General features: G+C 42.4%; 1 long non-coding RNA gene across 1 annotated transcript; it reads left to right on the plus strand.

Moving 5' to 3' along the window:
* The first annotated feature begins 1743 nt into the window (after positions 1–1743).
* On the plus strand, positions 1744–7735 carry LOC148777481 (uncharacterized). The gene is made up of 3 exons (XR_016037776.1): positions 1744–1952; positions 5514–5572; positions 7571–7735. It is a non-coding gene; the product is annotated as an uncharacterized LOC148777481 (long non-coding RNA).
* The last annotated feature ends 8180 nt before the right edge of the window (positions 7736–15915 follow it).

Raw genomic sequence — 15915 nt, forward strand, 5'->3', positions numbered from 1 at the left:
GAGTCCCTTGGACTGCAAGGAGATCCAACCAGTCCATTCTAAGGAGATCAGTCCTGGGTGTTCATTTGAAGGACTGATGCTAAAGCTGAAACTCCAATACTTTGGCCACCTCATGTGACGAGTTGACTCACTGGAAAAGACTCTGATGCTGGGAGGGATTGGGGGCAGGAGGAGAAGGGGACAACAGAGGATGAGATGGCTGGATGGCGTCACCAGCTCGATGGACATGAGTTTGAGTGAACTCCAGGAGTTGGTGATGGAGAGGGAGGCCTGGCGTGCTGTGATTCATGGGGTTGCAAAGAGTCAGACACGACTGAGTGACTGAACTGAACTGATATGATATTTGTTTTTCTGACTCATTTCACTCGGTATAATAGGCTCTAGGTTCATCCACCTCATTAGAACTGACTCAAATGTGTTCCTTTTTATGGCTGAGTAATATTCCATTGTGTACATATGCACCACAACTTCTTTATCCATTCATCTGTTAATGGACATCTAGGTTGCTTCCATGTTCTAGCTATTGTAAATAGTGCTTCATTGACCATTGGGGTACATGTGTCTTTTTCAATTTTGGTTTTCTCAGGGTATATGCCTTGGAGTGGGATTGCTGGGTCATATGGTGGTTTTAGTCCTAGTTTTTTAAGAAATCTCCAAACTGTCTTCCATAGTGGCTGTATCAATTTACATTCCGACCGACAGTGCAAGAGGGTTCTCTTTTCTCCACACCTTCTCCAGCATTTTTGTTTGTATACCTTTTGATGATGGCCATTCTGACCAGTGTGAGGTGATATCACATTGTAGTTTTGATTTGCAGAACTGAACTGAATAATGAGTGATATTGAGCATATTTTCATGTGTTTGTTGGCCATCTGTATGTCTTCTTTGGAGAAATGTCTGTTTAGGTCTTTTTCCCACTTTTTGATTGGATTGTCTGGTATTGAGTTGTATGAGCTGCTTGTATATTTTGGAAATTAAGCCTTTGTCAGTTGTTTCATTTGCTATTATTTTCTCCCATTCTCTAATGACATTTAAATCAGCCTTTCTTAGGAACTTTCCTGCTGTCTTAGTTGAAGCCAGATACTGTAATAGTTATTACCTTTGCCATTTCTTGAGCATTTACTGCACTGTGCCAGATATTATTCAGGAATTATTGCATTCCTTTCTTACAGCAACCCTGAAAAGTGTTATCTATTAACATTTGCATTTTGAAGATGAAGAAACTGAAGCTCAGAGAGGGTAAGAAATTTGCCCAAAGATAGATAGCTAGTGGAGGTCTGGATTTGAACTCAGGTTTGAGTTTAAACTCTATTATTTAAACTCTAAATTATTTTCAGTATATTGTCCTGCTGCTGCAGTTTCCAAGAGCACAATCAGGTTAATGTTCTCAACTTTTATGTTTCTCCATTTACATATTTCCACTCCAGATGGGTGAGAATATGTACAGTTATAAATGTATTAACACACGGTTTAATATGCAATTTCCAAGTTTAACAACGTTGCTGTCATTTCCCCATGAATCACCCGTCTATGGGTCAAGCCTAGTGCCTTTCATTCTTGATGAAAACCAGGAGCACTGGTCCTCACTCTCACACATAAAGTGGCATTCTTACCCTGAGTGTCCCAACATGAGGAGGTGCCGAGTCTGAATCTCTCACAAACAAGTGACACTGGTCTGATAGGTCTCTGGTCACTGCCGTTATCTCCGTCTTTATGTATGGGAAAGATGTTATCAGATGAAGTGTGCTAAAGATCTCTGTTACCCGTGTGTGTGTGTGTGTGTGTGTGAGTTGCTAGTCGTATCTGACTCTTTGTGATCCCATGGACTGTAGCCCGCCAGGCGCCTCTGTCCATGGGATTTTTCCAACAAGAATACTGAAGTGGGTTGCCATTTCCTCCTCCAGGGGATCTTCCTGACCAAGGGATCAATTCCGTGTCTCCTGCATTGGCAGGTAAGTTCTTTACCACCATGCCACCTGGGAAGCCCCTCTGACAGCCATGCCCTCTGCAGATGGAAGGGATGATGATGATGAGGATGATGGTGCTTTAAAGCGGGGGTTGGCAAAGTAAGGGGCCAGCTAGTAAACATTTTAAGTTTTGCAGGTCACACAGTCTCTGTCATTAACCACTGAACTCTGTCATTCTAGTGCAAAAACAACCATTGATAATACATCAGGGATGAGTGTGGCTGGGTTCCAATAAAACTTTATTTACAAATACAGGCAGTGATCTAGATTTGGACTGTGGGTATAGTTTGCCACTCCCTGACTAAAAGAAAGGTGACCGCAATATTTTGAGCAGAAACGATAGTCAAGAGGTGTTCATCCCATTTTCATTTCCGTGGGCCTCCTTAACCAAAGATCAAAAGAGCATGGACAGTAGTTTTTCTCTCTGGTCATTGTCCCTTTTTAAGATGGCTAGATAAATATAGGGCAGGGTGACAGCAATGATGATGATTATGAAATAATGAAGCTACTCACAGCCTTCTGAAATTGACATAAGCAGTTGTTTCCATCTGAGGCAATAATTGGAAGTCAAAAAATTTTTTTCTGACTGCTGTGCCTGCTGTGGTCACTGGCCTTTTTAAAAATAATGTATTTCCACATTGCAATAGTAGCAAAACCTACTGTGTCCAATTAAATCTCCACTTTCAGCAGCCCAGGGTGTGTGATCACTTTCTGGAGAAAAATCCATGTCCTTGTGACCTCATCTTCTTATACTTTGCATTCAGCTCCGAAATTAAGTTGCAGGAAGAGATTCCGTTTTGAACCATTCCATTCAAAAAGACAGAAGCCAAAAGTTCTCTGAGGAGTGGCAAACATGTGGACTGCTTTTTTAGATGGGCTAACATCTTTAAGCAGCCTCTGTAAACTGGGCCAGAGGTTTAGACATCTCCAGGCCTGGTGGGGCTGAAGATTTCAGATTTGCTCCAGGTAGTTTTTATTTCTGACAAAGGCCCTTAGTTAGATAAAGAGAGTTTATCTTCCTTGTTTCCTAGGAAAAAAAAGTTTTTTTTTTTTTAGTTCCCTAGAAAAGACTCTTCTAGAGGCATTCTCAGGAGAAGGCAATGGCACCCCACTCCAGTACTCTTGCCTGGAAAATCCCATGGATGGAGGAGCCTGGTAGGCTGCAGTCCATGGGGTTGCTAAGAGTCAGACATGACTGAGCGACTTCATTTTCACTTTTCACTTTCATGAATTGGAGAAGGAAATGGCAACCCACTCCAGTGTTCTTGCCTGGAGAGCCCCAGGGACGGGGGAACCTGGTGGGCTGCTGTCTGTGGGGTCACACAGAGTCGGACATGACTGAAGTGACTTAGCAGCAGCAGCAGAGTCATTCTCAGTCTAACTTCCTCTTCTGGTTAAGCATCTGAAGGCCAACATTAAAACTTGAGGTTATAGACGTTATGCCAACTGGGACTAAGCTATGATTATTGTGTTGATTTAGAGACAGAAAGGTGAGGTCAGAATAGAATCTTATTTCTCCTGTAATTTAGAGGCTGGGAACCATGATGCCTTCCCCTCTGCCCAAACCACCCCCCTGCCCCCCAATAATGGTCAAATTATCCATTCAGAGTGACTTGATTTCAGGTTTGAAGCTGGCGATAGCAGTAATAATCTATCTCAGTATGAAGCACTTATTGATGGAGTAGTTTTTGCCATTTTTAATTGCACTTTCCCCTCATGCCCTTATTAATTATATCTCTGGATCCTTTTAGATCTTGTCACGATGCCAAATATTGAAATAGAAAGGTTTATTTATTTCCAAAGACACAGAGAATGGGACAGGTTTTGCAGTTTACTGGTTTGACTCTTATAGGTTCATACTTGCAGAGAGTATGTTTCATAAAAATGGGGGTGCTTTATGCAAATTGAGTACCTCTGTGTATTTCCTGTTGGTTACAGACCCTTAGGAGTGTTCCTTAGGAGCATCCTTGGACTTCTCACAAAGCAAGGTGTTTTGTGAGCCTAGTGAAGGTCAGGGGGAAAGCAATGGCACCCCACTCCGGTACTCTTGCCTGGAAAATCCCATGGACGGAGGAGCCTGGTAGGCTGCAGTCCATGGGGTCGCTAGGAGTGGGACACGACTGAGCGACTTCACTTTCACTTTTCACTTTCATGCATTGGAGAAGGAAATGGCAACCCACTCCAGTGTTCTTGCCTGGAGAATCCCAGGGACGGGGGAGCCTGGTTGGCTGCCGTCTGTGGAGTCGCACAGAGTCGGACACGACTGACGCGACTTAGCAGCAGCAGCAGTGAAGGTCAGTGGTGCCCAAATGCTCCTGGGATCGCATCCCACCTTCTCTAATTCTCCCATCTAAACGTCTCTGTACTCTCACCTCAGACAAACAGGTCCCTTCAGCGTACCCAAACTGGTCACAACACTTTTCTGCATCCACACTCTTGTCATTTCCTGTATTTGGAATATCCTTGTCCATGCCCCAATCTGTTGAAATCTTACTTATAGCCCTTCAAGGCTCATCAACCTTTCCATTTCACATGGAGCCTTTTATAATGCCTCTTTTGACTCTGCTTGGATGCTTGGATTATACCTCTTTTGTAGTGTTCTGTGCAGCCAGATGTTGTCAACATTAGTAATCTGGTCTTACATGTCCTAGCTCGATTATGAACTCCTTGAGGACAAGAAGGTACTGACTCATTTTTGTTGTTCCTGCAGTGCTTTGCAGGGTGTTGGGTGCAATAGTTTCCTATTTAGGCTCAGCTGACTCAATTGCAATAAAAATGCTCCAGTTCAGTTCCAGGCGAACCACTCCAGAGAAGGTTGGCAATAAAGATCGTCCTCTGAAAGAACAGGTCTGTCCTACTGGGGTTTTGAACACTTCAGGGCAGTGGGTGAGGCCTGAAACAAAGTTTATCCTAAAGCTTATTGGGAATAGCAACCCCACAAAATGCCCTTCCTTCACTTGTGTTGACAGAGATATGAAAAAATAAGATGATCCTTTGTCGTGCGTGCTAAGTCAGTTAAGTCTTTGCAACCCTGTAGACAGTAGCCCACCAGGCTCCTCTGTCCATGGGATTCTCCAGGCAAGAACACTAGAATGAGTTGCCATGCCCTCCTCCAGGGCATCTTCCTGACCCAGGGATTGAACCCACGTCTCCTACGTCTCCTGCATTGGCAGGCGAGATCTTTACCACTAGTGCCACCTGGGAAGCTTGATCTTTGGCAGTAAACCAAAAAAAAAATCTATGGGAATGAAAAGCAATAGGAGTTGAATATATATAAAACATATATATATATATATGTTTATATATACATTTATTTTACATATATAAATTAGTTTCCTAATTTTTTGGATTTGAAATATCTATGAATTGTAGAAGGAAACTTTTGGAGTTATAGTGGGATCTTTTTGAGGTTGACTGCAACTTTCTTGTACAAAAATATTCTTTGTGATGAGTGTTAGAGATGAGTGTTTTCCACAGAGACAACTTTTATGTTTTACTCTTAAAGGATAATTTCAATTCTCAAACTTACCCTTTTCTAACTTGTAGGGCAGTTGGGTGTCTTCTAACTGAATGATCTCGGCAAGACATCCTGACCTTCTGAGGAGGTTAGCATTCCAACAAACATTTGGCTTAGAGAATTCCTAAAAAAGCAATATGAACTCTGAAGGGCAGTTAAAATTCAAGAAGCTGGTGGAAGCTCTGTGTGTGTGTGTGTGTGTGTTGCACTGTCTGGAATGTGAGATCTGGTGTTCTCCCTCACAATTTGTATTTTTTTCTCTCACCCTGATTACACTCTCAGATCCCATATGTAACAGAGTGTATATTATGTTATTCCTAGACTGTTTTAAAGGAAACTAAACATTCCTTCCTTCATGAGTCAGTTTCCTAGTTGTGGTATAGAAAAAGGCAGAGAAGCTGTCAGAGAAGCTGATGAAATGACAGATTTTTTTTTTTTAATGGGCTTGAATGTTCTGCAATATTCCAAGTCTGAAGCATCAGCTGAGTAGCTCTCCTTTTTGTGTGTAGGCTTTAAGAGTGCCAGTTGTGGTTGAATGTTAATAGTCAATCTGGCCATTGATCTCTGAAGACGCAGAGTACCTCTCCAAATGTGCTGACTCTGACGTTTCATGCAATTTTATGTTCTTGGTGTGGGGAGGAAAGAGAGGACTACTGCAGACCAGTGGGACTTGTTTGTTTTTGACATTTGGGCATTTTTCCTTATACATCTATCCCCTCCACGCTCATGCCTCCACCCTGCCAACATTTACTGTGCACCCCCTATTCCATGCCAGGCTCTGTGCTAGGAGCTGAGAAGTGTTTCTCAAAAAGCAAAACCCCCATGAGAGACAACGAAAGAATGATTTCTAAGAAAAAAACTTCAGACGGTTCCCCAATCACTGCCCTTTCAGAGGCTCCGTTGTCTGCTGCTGGCTTGATCCAAACCCTCTTTTCCTCCTTTTCTAACTCTGTGGCCCCCCGAGACCTTTGTGTGCCTTAGAGGTCAGCTCACAGATGTGGCTGTGGGCCACCCTCCTCTTTATCTATAGTGTACTTACAATAGAACGAGGCACATGGGGCTTTTATAATTTTTTTTTTCCTTTTTCTTTTTTGATTAGCATCTGCACAAATGGCCTCACTTCATTGCTTGAAACTAACTAATCCGGCTTGTTAAGATGGAGATCGTCATCTACAAGTTGTTATTCGCAGGCTTCTAAAGGAAGAGGGTCTCAGGCAGAGCGGGGTGGGCTTGGAGAAAGGTTATATAATATAATATGTTCTTCAGGCGCTGTATGAGGGGGAGACAAAGCTGCCTTACGGGACCTGCTCTCAAGTGCTACTTAGAGGCTTACATAGTCCTGGCTATTCTACCTCATGAAAAGGGAGATCCAATCACTGCTTTCTGGAGACTATTCTCCTCATCTCTTTGGCTGTCATATGTATTTAACAGTAGTGCCCTCAAGGACAATGGGGTGGGGAAGCGTGCTAGGGGGCTCCAGCCTCCAGCCCGTAGTTTTTCATTTCACATTGCAGGCTTTGCTAAGAATGGTCTTCTTTGTTTCCATTTTGAGTCATGGCTGAATTCTTATATGTTGTCTGATCTTCAAGCTCAAATACCAAGGGACCAGGCAGCTGTGAATCAACCCTGTGTGTGTGTGTGTGTGTGTGTGTGTGTTTGTGTGTGTGTCAGCTAGCAGGTACTATAGCAAAGAAGACAGTATACTTTTCCTTATTTCTTTAAATCTATAGGGATTTGGAGGAAAAGCCTTTAATAAAATAGAACTGTGACTGATTATTTCTCCCTTTCCGAGCACTGTTGTAAAATCAGAAGGTTATGAATGGCATGAGGGAAAAAAAATAATAAAAAACCCATTTCTAATGTAGTCCTGTGGGCTTAAGCCCAAACCTTCGATTTATAATGAAAGCTCAGTGTCTATACACAAACCTCCCCTTATGAGATGGATCTCCTTTCTGATTGCAGAGGGTAAGGAAATCTTCCACATGCTTTCACTTATTGGGAAGGTACACAGTTGCTTATCTGTTGTTTTTCTTCCACATAGTCTACGACTTGGAAATTTGACTTCATGTATTTTTTTTTCCCCTAGGCCAGATGTTTTATCCTGCTACGTTAAGTCATCTTGACATGCTGCCACGAAGTGGAAACAACTGCTAGTTTTAATATCGCTCCATATCTTTATTACAAGGTACGTCCCATGCATCTTAATTCCCCCTATTCTCCTTCTCTCTTGTTCCTCTGATCTTCTTCATCCCAACCCCCCACTTTGCTCCTGAAGAAGGCATATTGTAATTGCATGACAGTCATGTCCCAGTAGCTAAAGAGGTTCTAGATAGCATGATGAATATGCAGTGCATTATCTCCCAGGATGTGTGCCTGTGTCTTTAATCACAGCTGGAATGCAAAATCGGGCTCCACCTTTCAACTCTATCTCCATCATGCTGAGAGAGGGAGAGCGAGCGAGAGGGAGACTGCGAGACAGCTCGAAAGAGATTGCAGCTCAGATGTCCTGAAAAACAGCAAATCCCTCAGACCTGGCAGATTCCGTTACCATGAGAACTGCAGATATTTCCATTGTGATGGTTTGCTCCAGCAGCCATCTGTTACACCCATTTGATTAGGAAGTACAGTTCAGCTTGTATGGGATTTTCATCACACCTTATCCCAAGGCAGTATACAGAGCCTCTTGCTTTTTTATATGCTAAACTCCAAGGCTTCAAAGTACTGTAATTTACCGAGGCGGAGGGCATTTAATGAAATGGTATGAGAGGTCACCAAAGACCAGAGCTCCAAGAAGAAATACACACAGGAGATGTAAAAGAGGATTAGATTCCACAGCAGAAAGGCAACCAGCACAGAAAATTAACCATATTTAGCAATCCCTTCTTCTCTTGCTGGAGGGGAGGGAGATGAAGACCTAGGTTCTGAGACCTGCAGGGAGGAAGATGTTTTGTGTAGTCATGGTGTGAATGCTTCCAGAGCAGTAATTCTGCCTAAGGGCTCCAGGATGGTCAGAAGAAAGGGGAAGAGAAGGGTAGTGCCTCAAACCCATCTCGTCAGTTGAGTTGAATCCAATGTATAAAGATTAGCTCTAAAAATTTTATGATGCCATCTTACTTTCCTGTAGACACAAAATAACCTTAAAAGTTCCTTGAAGCAGCGCTGTAATTTACAGATTTAAACCAGTTATTTGGACTAGTGGCCCCTCAGTGTATTTTTGTAGGGGAGGAAATGCTGATGGTACATCATATAAACATAAAAATAGGAATTCCCTTCAATTCAGTTCAGTTCAGTTCAGTTCAGTTGCTCAGTCGTGTCTGACTCTTTGCGACCCCATGAATCACAGCATGCCAGGCCTCCCTGTCCATCACCAACTCCTGGAGTTCACTCAAACTCATGTCCATCGAGTCGGTGATGCCATCCAGCCACCTCATTCTCTGCCGTCCCCGTCTCCTCCCACCCCCAATCTTTCCCAGCATCAGAGTCTTTTCCAAGTCTCTCCAAATACCCTTCCCGGGCGGTAGACATTCTAGATCCAAGCTTCCGAGACGGCTGGTGGAATCTGGAAGGAGCTGCCCAGAGTGTCTTAAATTGACTGGAGTTCTTGTGAATCCAGGAAGCTAATTAAATGCTTACACACCAATGTGAATTTATGATTGCTGCACTGGAGCTCTTGATGTGGCCTCCCTTTGTGTCCCAGCCTGTGTTTTCTAAAACGGACCTCTGATAATATATCACCTGGATTGGGCCAGAGCTGCCAGATTTTTTGAAGTTGCAAGTCCCATTATGCCCTGTTCTGTTGGTTGGGCTTCTGGCTGACTCTTGCTGAACAAGGGAGACACTTTCCTGATCTGATTGCTCTGTGGGCTAAAGAACTTCCCCCCACTCTCCTTTCCTGGTCTGGTGTCAGGTTGCCATCTAGGGAGGCCGGAATGTCTGGAGGAACCAGAAAACTCAGTCTCAGCTTTGATGCCAGAGATAAAATCAGTGACTAGACACTTAGAGATGAAAAAATGAAAAATCAGGACAAGTTGTTGTCTTTTTTTTTTTGAAAAGTGGATTCTTTTTAAACTTTTTCAGTCGAAAGGCTTGAACTTCATGGATGAGGACTTGTGTTTTCATTGAATGAGGAACCAACTGTCTGAGCCAGCAGCTGAAGATTCCAAAGAATCATGGTGTCTCCTCTGACAATGGGTCCTTAGAAGGCCCTCTTTTATCCCAGCAGCAAAGGCCCCACACTGTGATCTTCTGGTGGTGCTGACTTGCCCATTAAACCCTCAATCCTACACCTTGGAGACTGCCTTCTGTCCAAAGTTTTTGAGACTGGGCCCTGGTTTTATGAACGCAGTGCCTGTCTCTGAAAGACAGCAGATGTAGTGAGGGCCTGGATGGAAACAATAAATACCATTCAGATTTCCCGCATGGAGCTTCTTATAGTGGTGCCTTTGTTGAGGGAAACAGGGACTGAAATGCCTTCCCCCATCCTTCCTTTTCCCTCCAGCCCCCTTTCACTGCTAGGATCTCAACCACCTCTGGAAAGCAAAGGTTAAGCATCTGAGGAGAAATCAGTTGACACACCAAAGAGACTCCAGCGAATGTATCACTCACTTGCCAGCAATTCGGTGGGGTGGAGAGCTTCTGGGGAGGGGAATGAATTTTACTTGAAGCCAGAAGAAAAGCAGCCCTGGGAGGGGAGTGCTCGCTAGAAATATCCTCCTCTGAGCTGGGATGTTAACAGTGGCACCTTCTGACTTAATGTGGCATCTTTCTTCATCGTTATCAATCTCATGAGAGCTTTCCTGCCATCTGTACCATTTGTGCTTCAGGCTCCCATATGAAAGTCCAATCTGGCAGCATAAATACTGGCTAATGAAGAGTAGGTGTCTGACTGACTGGGAGAGAAGGGATCCTGTCTCAATGATGGGGCAGGATTCATTCATTTGAGAAAAAAACCACAACACTGCATTTCTATAGCCATTCAAGAAGAAATCCTCTCTCCTTCCCTCTCTTTACCCCCCTTTTCCTCCCCTCTCTGATCCTCCTTTCTCATTTTCTTCCCGTGTCATCCTTTGTTAATGGAGTTCATGCAAAAGTCAGCACAAAAATGGTCTTTGCCTAGAATGTTACACCTCGGAGATTAAAAATAGGAACGCGATGTGGACTTGCCGACATGTGGTGGGTTATTTATTTTTTTCTCTTCAGTGGGAAAGCTATAACTACACAGATTAGCAAAACTTGTGCAAGAATGGATGTAAAACAGATTTATCTCTGTGTCAGCTTTATCTGATCCATTTGGTCTTGCAGAGTTTGGATGGCCTCCTTTGTTACAGTAACCAGCTCTCAAACATCTATATCCTTCGGGTATTGAATGTCAGCTTTCTGATGTACCAGTCGAGGAGAGAGGGTTGGCAGTCTGTGGGCTGGGGAAGTTCTCCTTGTGCGCAGGGCAGAGGGGCTGCTTGTGCGCCCAGGCTGGCTGCTGGGATGACCTCCAGAAACTTCCACCACCTCCCCGTGTCACCGTGCAGGGGTGTTGAAGCTTACCACCGCCATTAATATCCTTTTACAGAGAATTCAAAAAGATTTCCTGTCACTGACAAGGACAGATTTGTTAGAGGTCTCTCAAGGAAATGGACAATCACTAATTAATTGAGCTCTCCAGGACTTTCCGTGCTGTCGTTCCTCATTTATCTGTTCTCGTTTCTTACCACGCAGGTCCAGCTCTCCTTTTCCTTTCTTTCCTTCCTTTCTTCCCCTCTTCTATTATGTCCATCACCCCTATGTTTCCCTTTTGCTTCATGTTCTCCCAGCTCTTTTTTCTTTCTCTTTTATAGAATCTCTGCATTAAAAAAAAAAAAAAAAAAAAGCCAAACCCTAGCAGGGCATGCATATGCAAAGATTTTTCTAGAAATATGGATCATTTCTTTTGAGTCCGAAAGCTGTCTTCTTCCAAGGTTGGAAGGGGCCCTCAGAAGTTTCTACTTTGTACTGGATATGTAGATAATCTTTAGTATCCTTGATAAAGAATTGCAAACTTTTTGCTAAAAACTACAGTGACCATATATCTGTGTCTATATCTGTATGTGTATCGGCATCTATGTCTGTATAATCTATCTAGTAAAATGGGAAATTCATCATAACTTGCAAACAGTTCCATGAGACCCTGAATACCCCATGTAGACATTGCTTCATCTTTCTCCTCATAATTGGGCTCCTTGGTTTAGAGCAGGGCATCAACAAACTCAAGATTTCCTGGTCTCTTTTCAGTCACTCTGTGCACAGAGAGCCTGAATTTCCAATATGCCTGCTCCACTACTTTTGTTTTTGTGTCCATCTATGCAGAGAAGCACCAGGCATGGAATGGGGTTATTGGAGGTGACTCAAGATCAAAGCAGCCAGATTTGGGACCGAATCCTGGCTCTGCCATTTTCTTTATGTTTGTTATCTTTAGCAGTCATTGGACTTCTTGATTCCTCAGTTTTACCATCTGGAAAGTGGGGATACCGACATCTTGAATCACAGTAGTTTATTGTATGAATCAGATGAAGTAAGCCTGTGAATGTGTTGGAAACTTAGTGCTGATTTGAGGGTGCCTAAGAGTGGAAGGTTGCTTGGGGGAAAGGACTTTCAGTGCAAAAACTGGAAAAATTGGGATGGCTGGTCATCCTACTCAGAGCAGTCCATTCTGCCCACATCCCCCTGCAAGGACCCAATCCAGCTTAAACAATTACCCCAATGGGTAACGGAAGTTTCTCCACAGTTGAAGGAAATGTTTGTTTTGTGTGGATTAATTGCCCAATCTCTTTTCAATCAGTGGACTCTGAACTTTGGTTTGGAGAATCAGAGTTACTTACTATCTTACTATCTGTCCCCTTAGTATCTCAAGGAGTGGCTTTAAGTGAAACTTTAAGCAGAAGTATGAAAATATTTAAAATGAAGAACAGATTCCTTCCTCTGAGTTGGAGCTTGTTCATTCTTCAAGACCCAGTACATTCGTTACCCCATTCATGAGCTTTTGCCCATGAGATCTCTCCAGCATGATTTGTGCTTTTAAGGGATAATGTGTTAGGTTATTGCTTTGCCTGCAAGTATATTTTTTAAACTCCTTGAAGGCAGGCAGCCTGCCTTATATTTTCTGAGGATTCACTGAATAAATGAATCAATGAGAATGAATGATTTATAAATGGGGAAATGAGTCAGAGAGAATAAATGGAGCATGAGAGAGCAAATAAATGCATGAGTAAATAAATGCCTTTTCTGTGCTAATTAACAAGCATACATGCCTTTCTAGTCTAGCCCTGTTGTGTATCTCATGTCTAGAATTTTTGACTTGAAATCCTGAATCCCAAGTCCTAGTTCTCAGCCTTAACTACCATCAGTTCAGTTCAGTTCAGTCACTCAGTCATGCCTGACTCTTTGTGACCCCATGGACTGCAGCTTGCCAGGCTTCCCTGTCTAGCACGCCAGAGCTTGCTCAAACTCATGTCGATCGAGTCGGTGATGCCATTCAATGATCTTATCCTGTGTCATCCCCTTCTCCTCCTGCCTTCCATCTTTCCCAGCATCAGGGTCTTTTCCAAGGAGTCATTTCATAGCTGCCATAACAAATTCCTAATACTCAAAATGACCCAGCTTACCTTGGGGGCACAACTCACTGTTTGATAAACTGGGAAAATACAGCTTATTTTTTTTCTTTAAAATTTTAAAGATTAATTTAAAAATGAGAGTAAAACCTGCATGTGGCAAATAGAAAAAAACATTCAAACTATATATGAGTCTAAAATGAAAAGTAAATATCTTTTTCATTTCCTTTTTCTGAAGGAAAGAAATACCCCCCCATTTCATCCCTCTGAAATTAAAAGTTTCTTCTTTTAGATTTTTGATGGCTACAGTTGAAATTCTAAACAAAATAAATTTATGTTTTTGGGCTTCCCTGGTGGCTCAGACGGTAAAGCGTCTGTCTGCAGTGCAGGAGACCCGGGTTCAATCCCTGGATTGGGAAGATCCCCTGGAGAAGGAAATGGCAGCCCACTCCAGTATTCTTGCCTGGAAAATCCCATGGATGGCGGAGCCTGGTAAGCTACTGTCCATGGGGTTGCAAAGAGTTGGACACGACTGAGCGACTTCACTCACTTCATGTTTTTGGTATATCAGGATCTGAGCATGTAATCTGATATCCTGTTATGGAAACTGGGGTATTAGTCAGTTTCAGCATTGTCCATCCTTATTTCTTTCTCTGCTTCCTGAGACTCAGTAATTCTAATGGTTAGCTTCATGCCTCTCCAGCTTCATCCTTATCTGTTTGTCTCTTCCATTTAGTCAGTGCGCATATGATATTTCCACTGTATAGTCCACTTACATGTATTTCTACAACTCCCCTCTGCCCCTGAATTTTTGTTGTGTTTATTTTTATGTTGTCAAGTTTTGCAGTATTTGCTTTCTGTCCGGTCATTTTAATTGTATTTAGTACTGCTTCCCTGGTGGCTCAGAGGTTAAAGCGTCTGCCTGCAATGCGGGAGACCTGGGTTTGATCCCTGGGTTGGAAAGATCCCCTGGAGAAGGAAATGGCAACCCACTCCAGTATTCTTGCCTGGAGAATCCCATGGACGGAGGAGCCTGGTGGGCTACAGTCCATGGGGTCACAAAGAGTTGGACATGACTGAGCGACTTCACTTTCACTTTCACTGCTTTTTCCATAGGTTCATTCTAAATATTAACAAAATAATAATAGAACTCAACTGAGTGAGGTGACTGGATCCAAAAAGAAGGAAATGAAATGCTAAGTCATTTGCAAGAGAGCCTGAGTCTCAGAGCTCAGGGGTTTATCTTGGTGCTCTTCCTCCTGGGTCATGCTTCAGTTCAGTTCAGCTCAGTCGTGTCTGACTCTTCGCGCCCCCATGAATCACAGCACACCAGGCCTCCCTGTCCATCACCAACTCCCGGTGTCTTAGCTAAATATATATATATATATATATATATACTTTTTTCAGGTATTTCCCATATTTTGTTTTCTTCGTACATTTTTGTTTTACTTGAGCACCTCTTTGAAACTATTTTTTTTTTTGCATGTCTGAGAATTTTTTTTGCTTGTTTGTTTTGCTTTGGTTGTTTGCTGTTAGAATATTTTTATTTTTATTTCACTTTTGCCTGATAGTTTGGCTGGGTATATATTTCTAGCATCAAACATTTCCCTCAATACTTTGATGGTATTGTTATTGAGACGTATGCTGTAATTCTAATGTTATTACTTTGTAGGTAACCTCTTTTCCCTAGGATAATTTTTAGGATTTTTCTCTTTGCCCTTGGAGTTCCAAAAGTTTATGGAAATCTGTTCAGATGTATGCTGTTTCTATTCACTTTGCTTTTATCTTGGTCGGTCTTTTCATTATAAAGAGATGCCTCTTTGTTTACTGCTGGAATTTCCTCTCTCTCCTTATTACTGTTATTTATTTGTTATTTTCTTCTCTTTGTTGTCTCAATTTTTGCTTCTAGGCATCATATGAGATATATGTTGATATGTGTTCCTGTCATCCATCATCTTGTATTTTCTATCTCTTTTCATTTTTATTATATTTAATAGAAAATGTTTTATCCCATCTTTAACCTTATCCATTGTAATTATCTATTCTATACATTGCTTTTAAAAATATTTTGGTAATCATATTTTTAATTTTCAGGGATTTTTTCTTGTACTCTGATTGCTTTTATAGCACAGAAGCAATTACACTTAAGTATTTTTTATTTTTGTGTTTTTAAAAGAGGTACAAACTTCAAGTTATAGTCACTAATTTATTTTGATGCATATTCAACATCCACTAAAATATCTCTGAAGACACATAATATTTAAAATTAGTTTCACTTTCTTTAATCATTTCTATTTCTTTTGCTGTCATATTGGCTTCATCCTTTTAATTAAAATCAGTCTTTTCAGATGTCTCTTGATCTGATGGTAAATGAAGGAGAGGTTTGATTCCTGTGGGCACCATGTGTGAAGTTTTCTTTGCAGGTTTTAAAAGTCTGTGTCCTCGGTGGGCTTCTCTCCTGGCTGGGATGTCTTACTCTGCTGCTGCTGCTGCTAAGTCGCTTCAGTCGTGTCCGACTCTGTGCGACCCCATAGACAGCAGCCCACCAGGCTCCGCTGTCCCTGGGATTCTCCAGGCAAGAACACTAGCGTGGGTTCCCATTTCTTTCTCCAATGCAGGAAAGTGAAAAGTGAAAGTGAAGTCGTTCAGTCGTGTCCGACTCTGTGTGACCCCCTGGACTGCACCCTACCAGGCTCCTCCACCCATGGGATTTTCCAGGCAAAAGTACTGGAGTGGGTTGCCATTGCCTTCTCCGTGTCTTACGCTGGGCACCTATAAAAGTAAATGAGTGGACAGATTTTCCCATATGTTCCATAAGCAAGTAAAATACATGTTCCCATAATTTCCAGGG

Source organism: Moschus berezovskii, chromosome 7 (assembly GCF_049115385.1).
Source record: "Moschus berezovskii isolate FMDL1 chromosome 7, NW_MosBer_1.0, whole genome shotgun sequence".
Classification (NCBI taxonomy): domain Eukaryota; kingdom Metazoa; phylum Chordata; class Mammalia; order Artiodactyla; family Moschidae; genus Moschus; species Moschus berezovskii.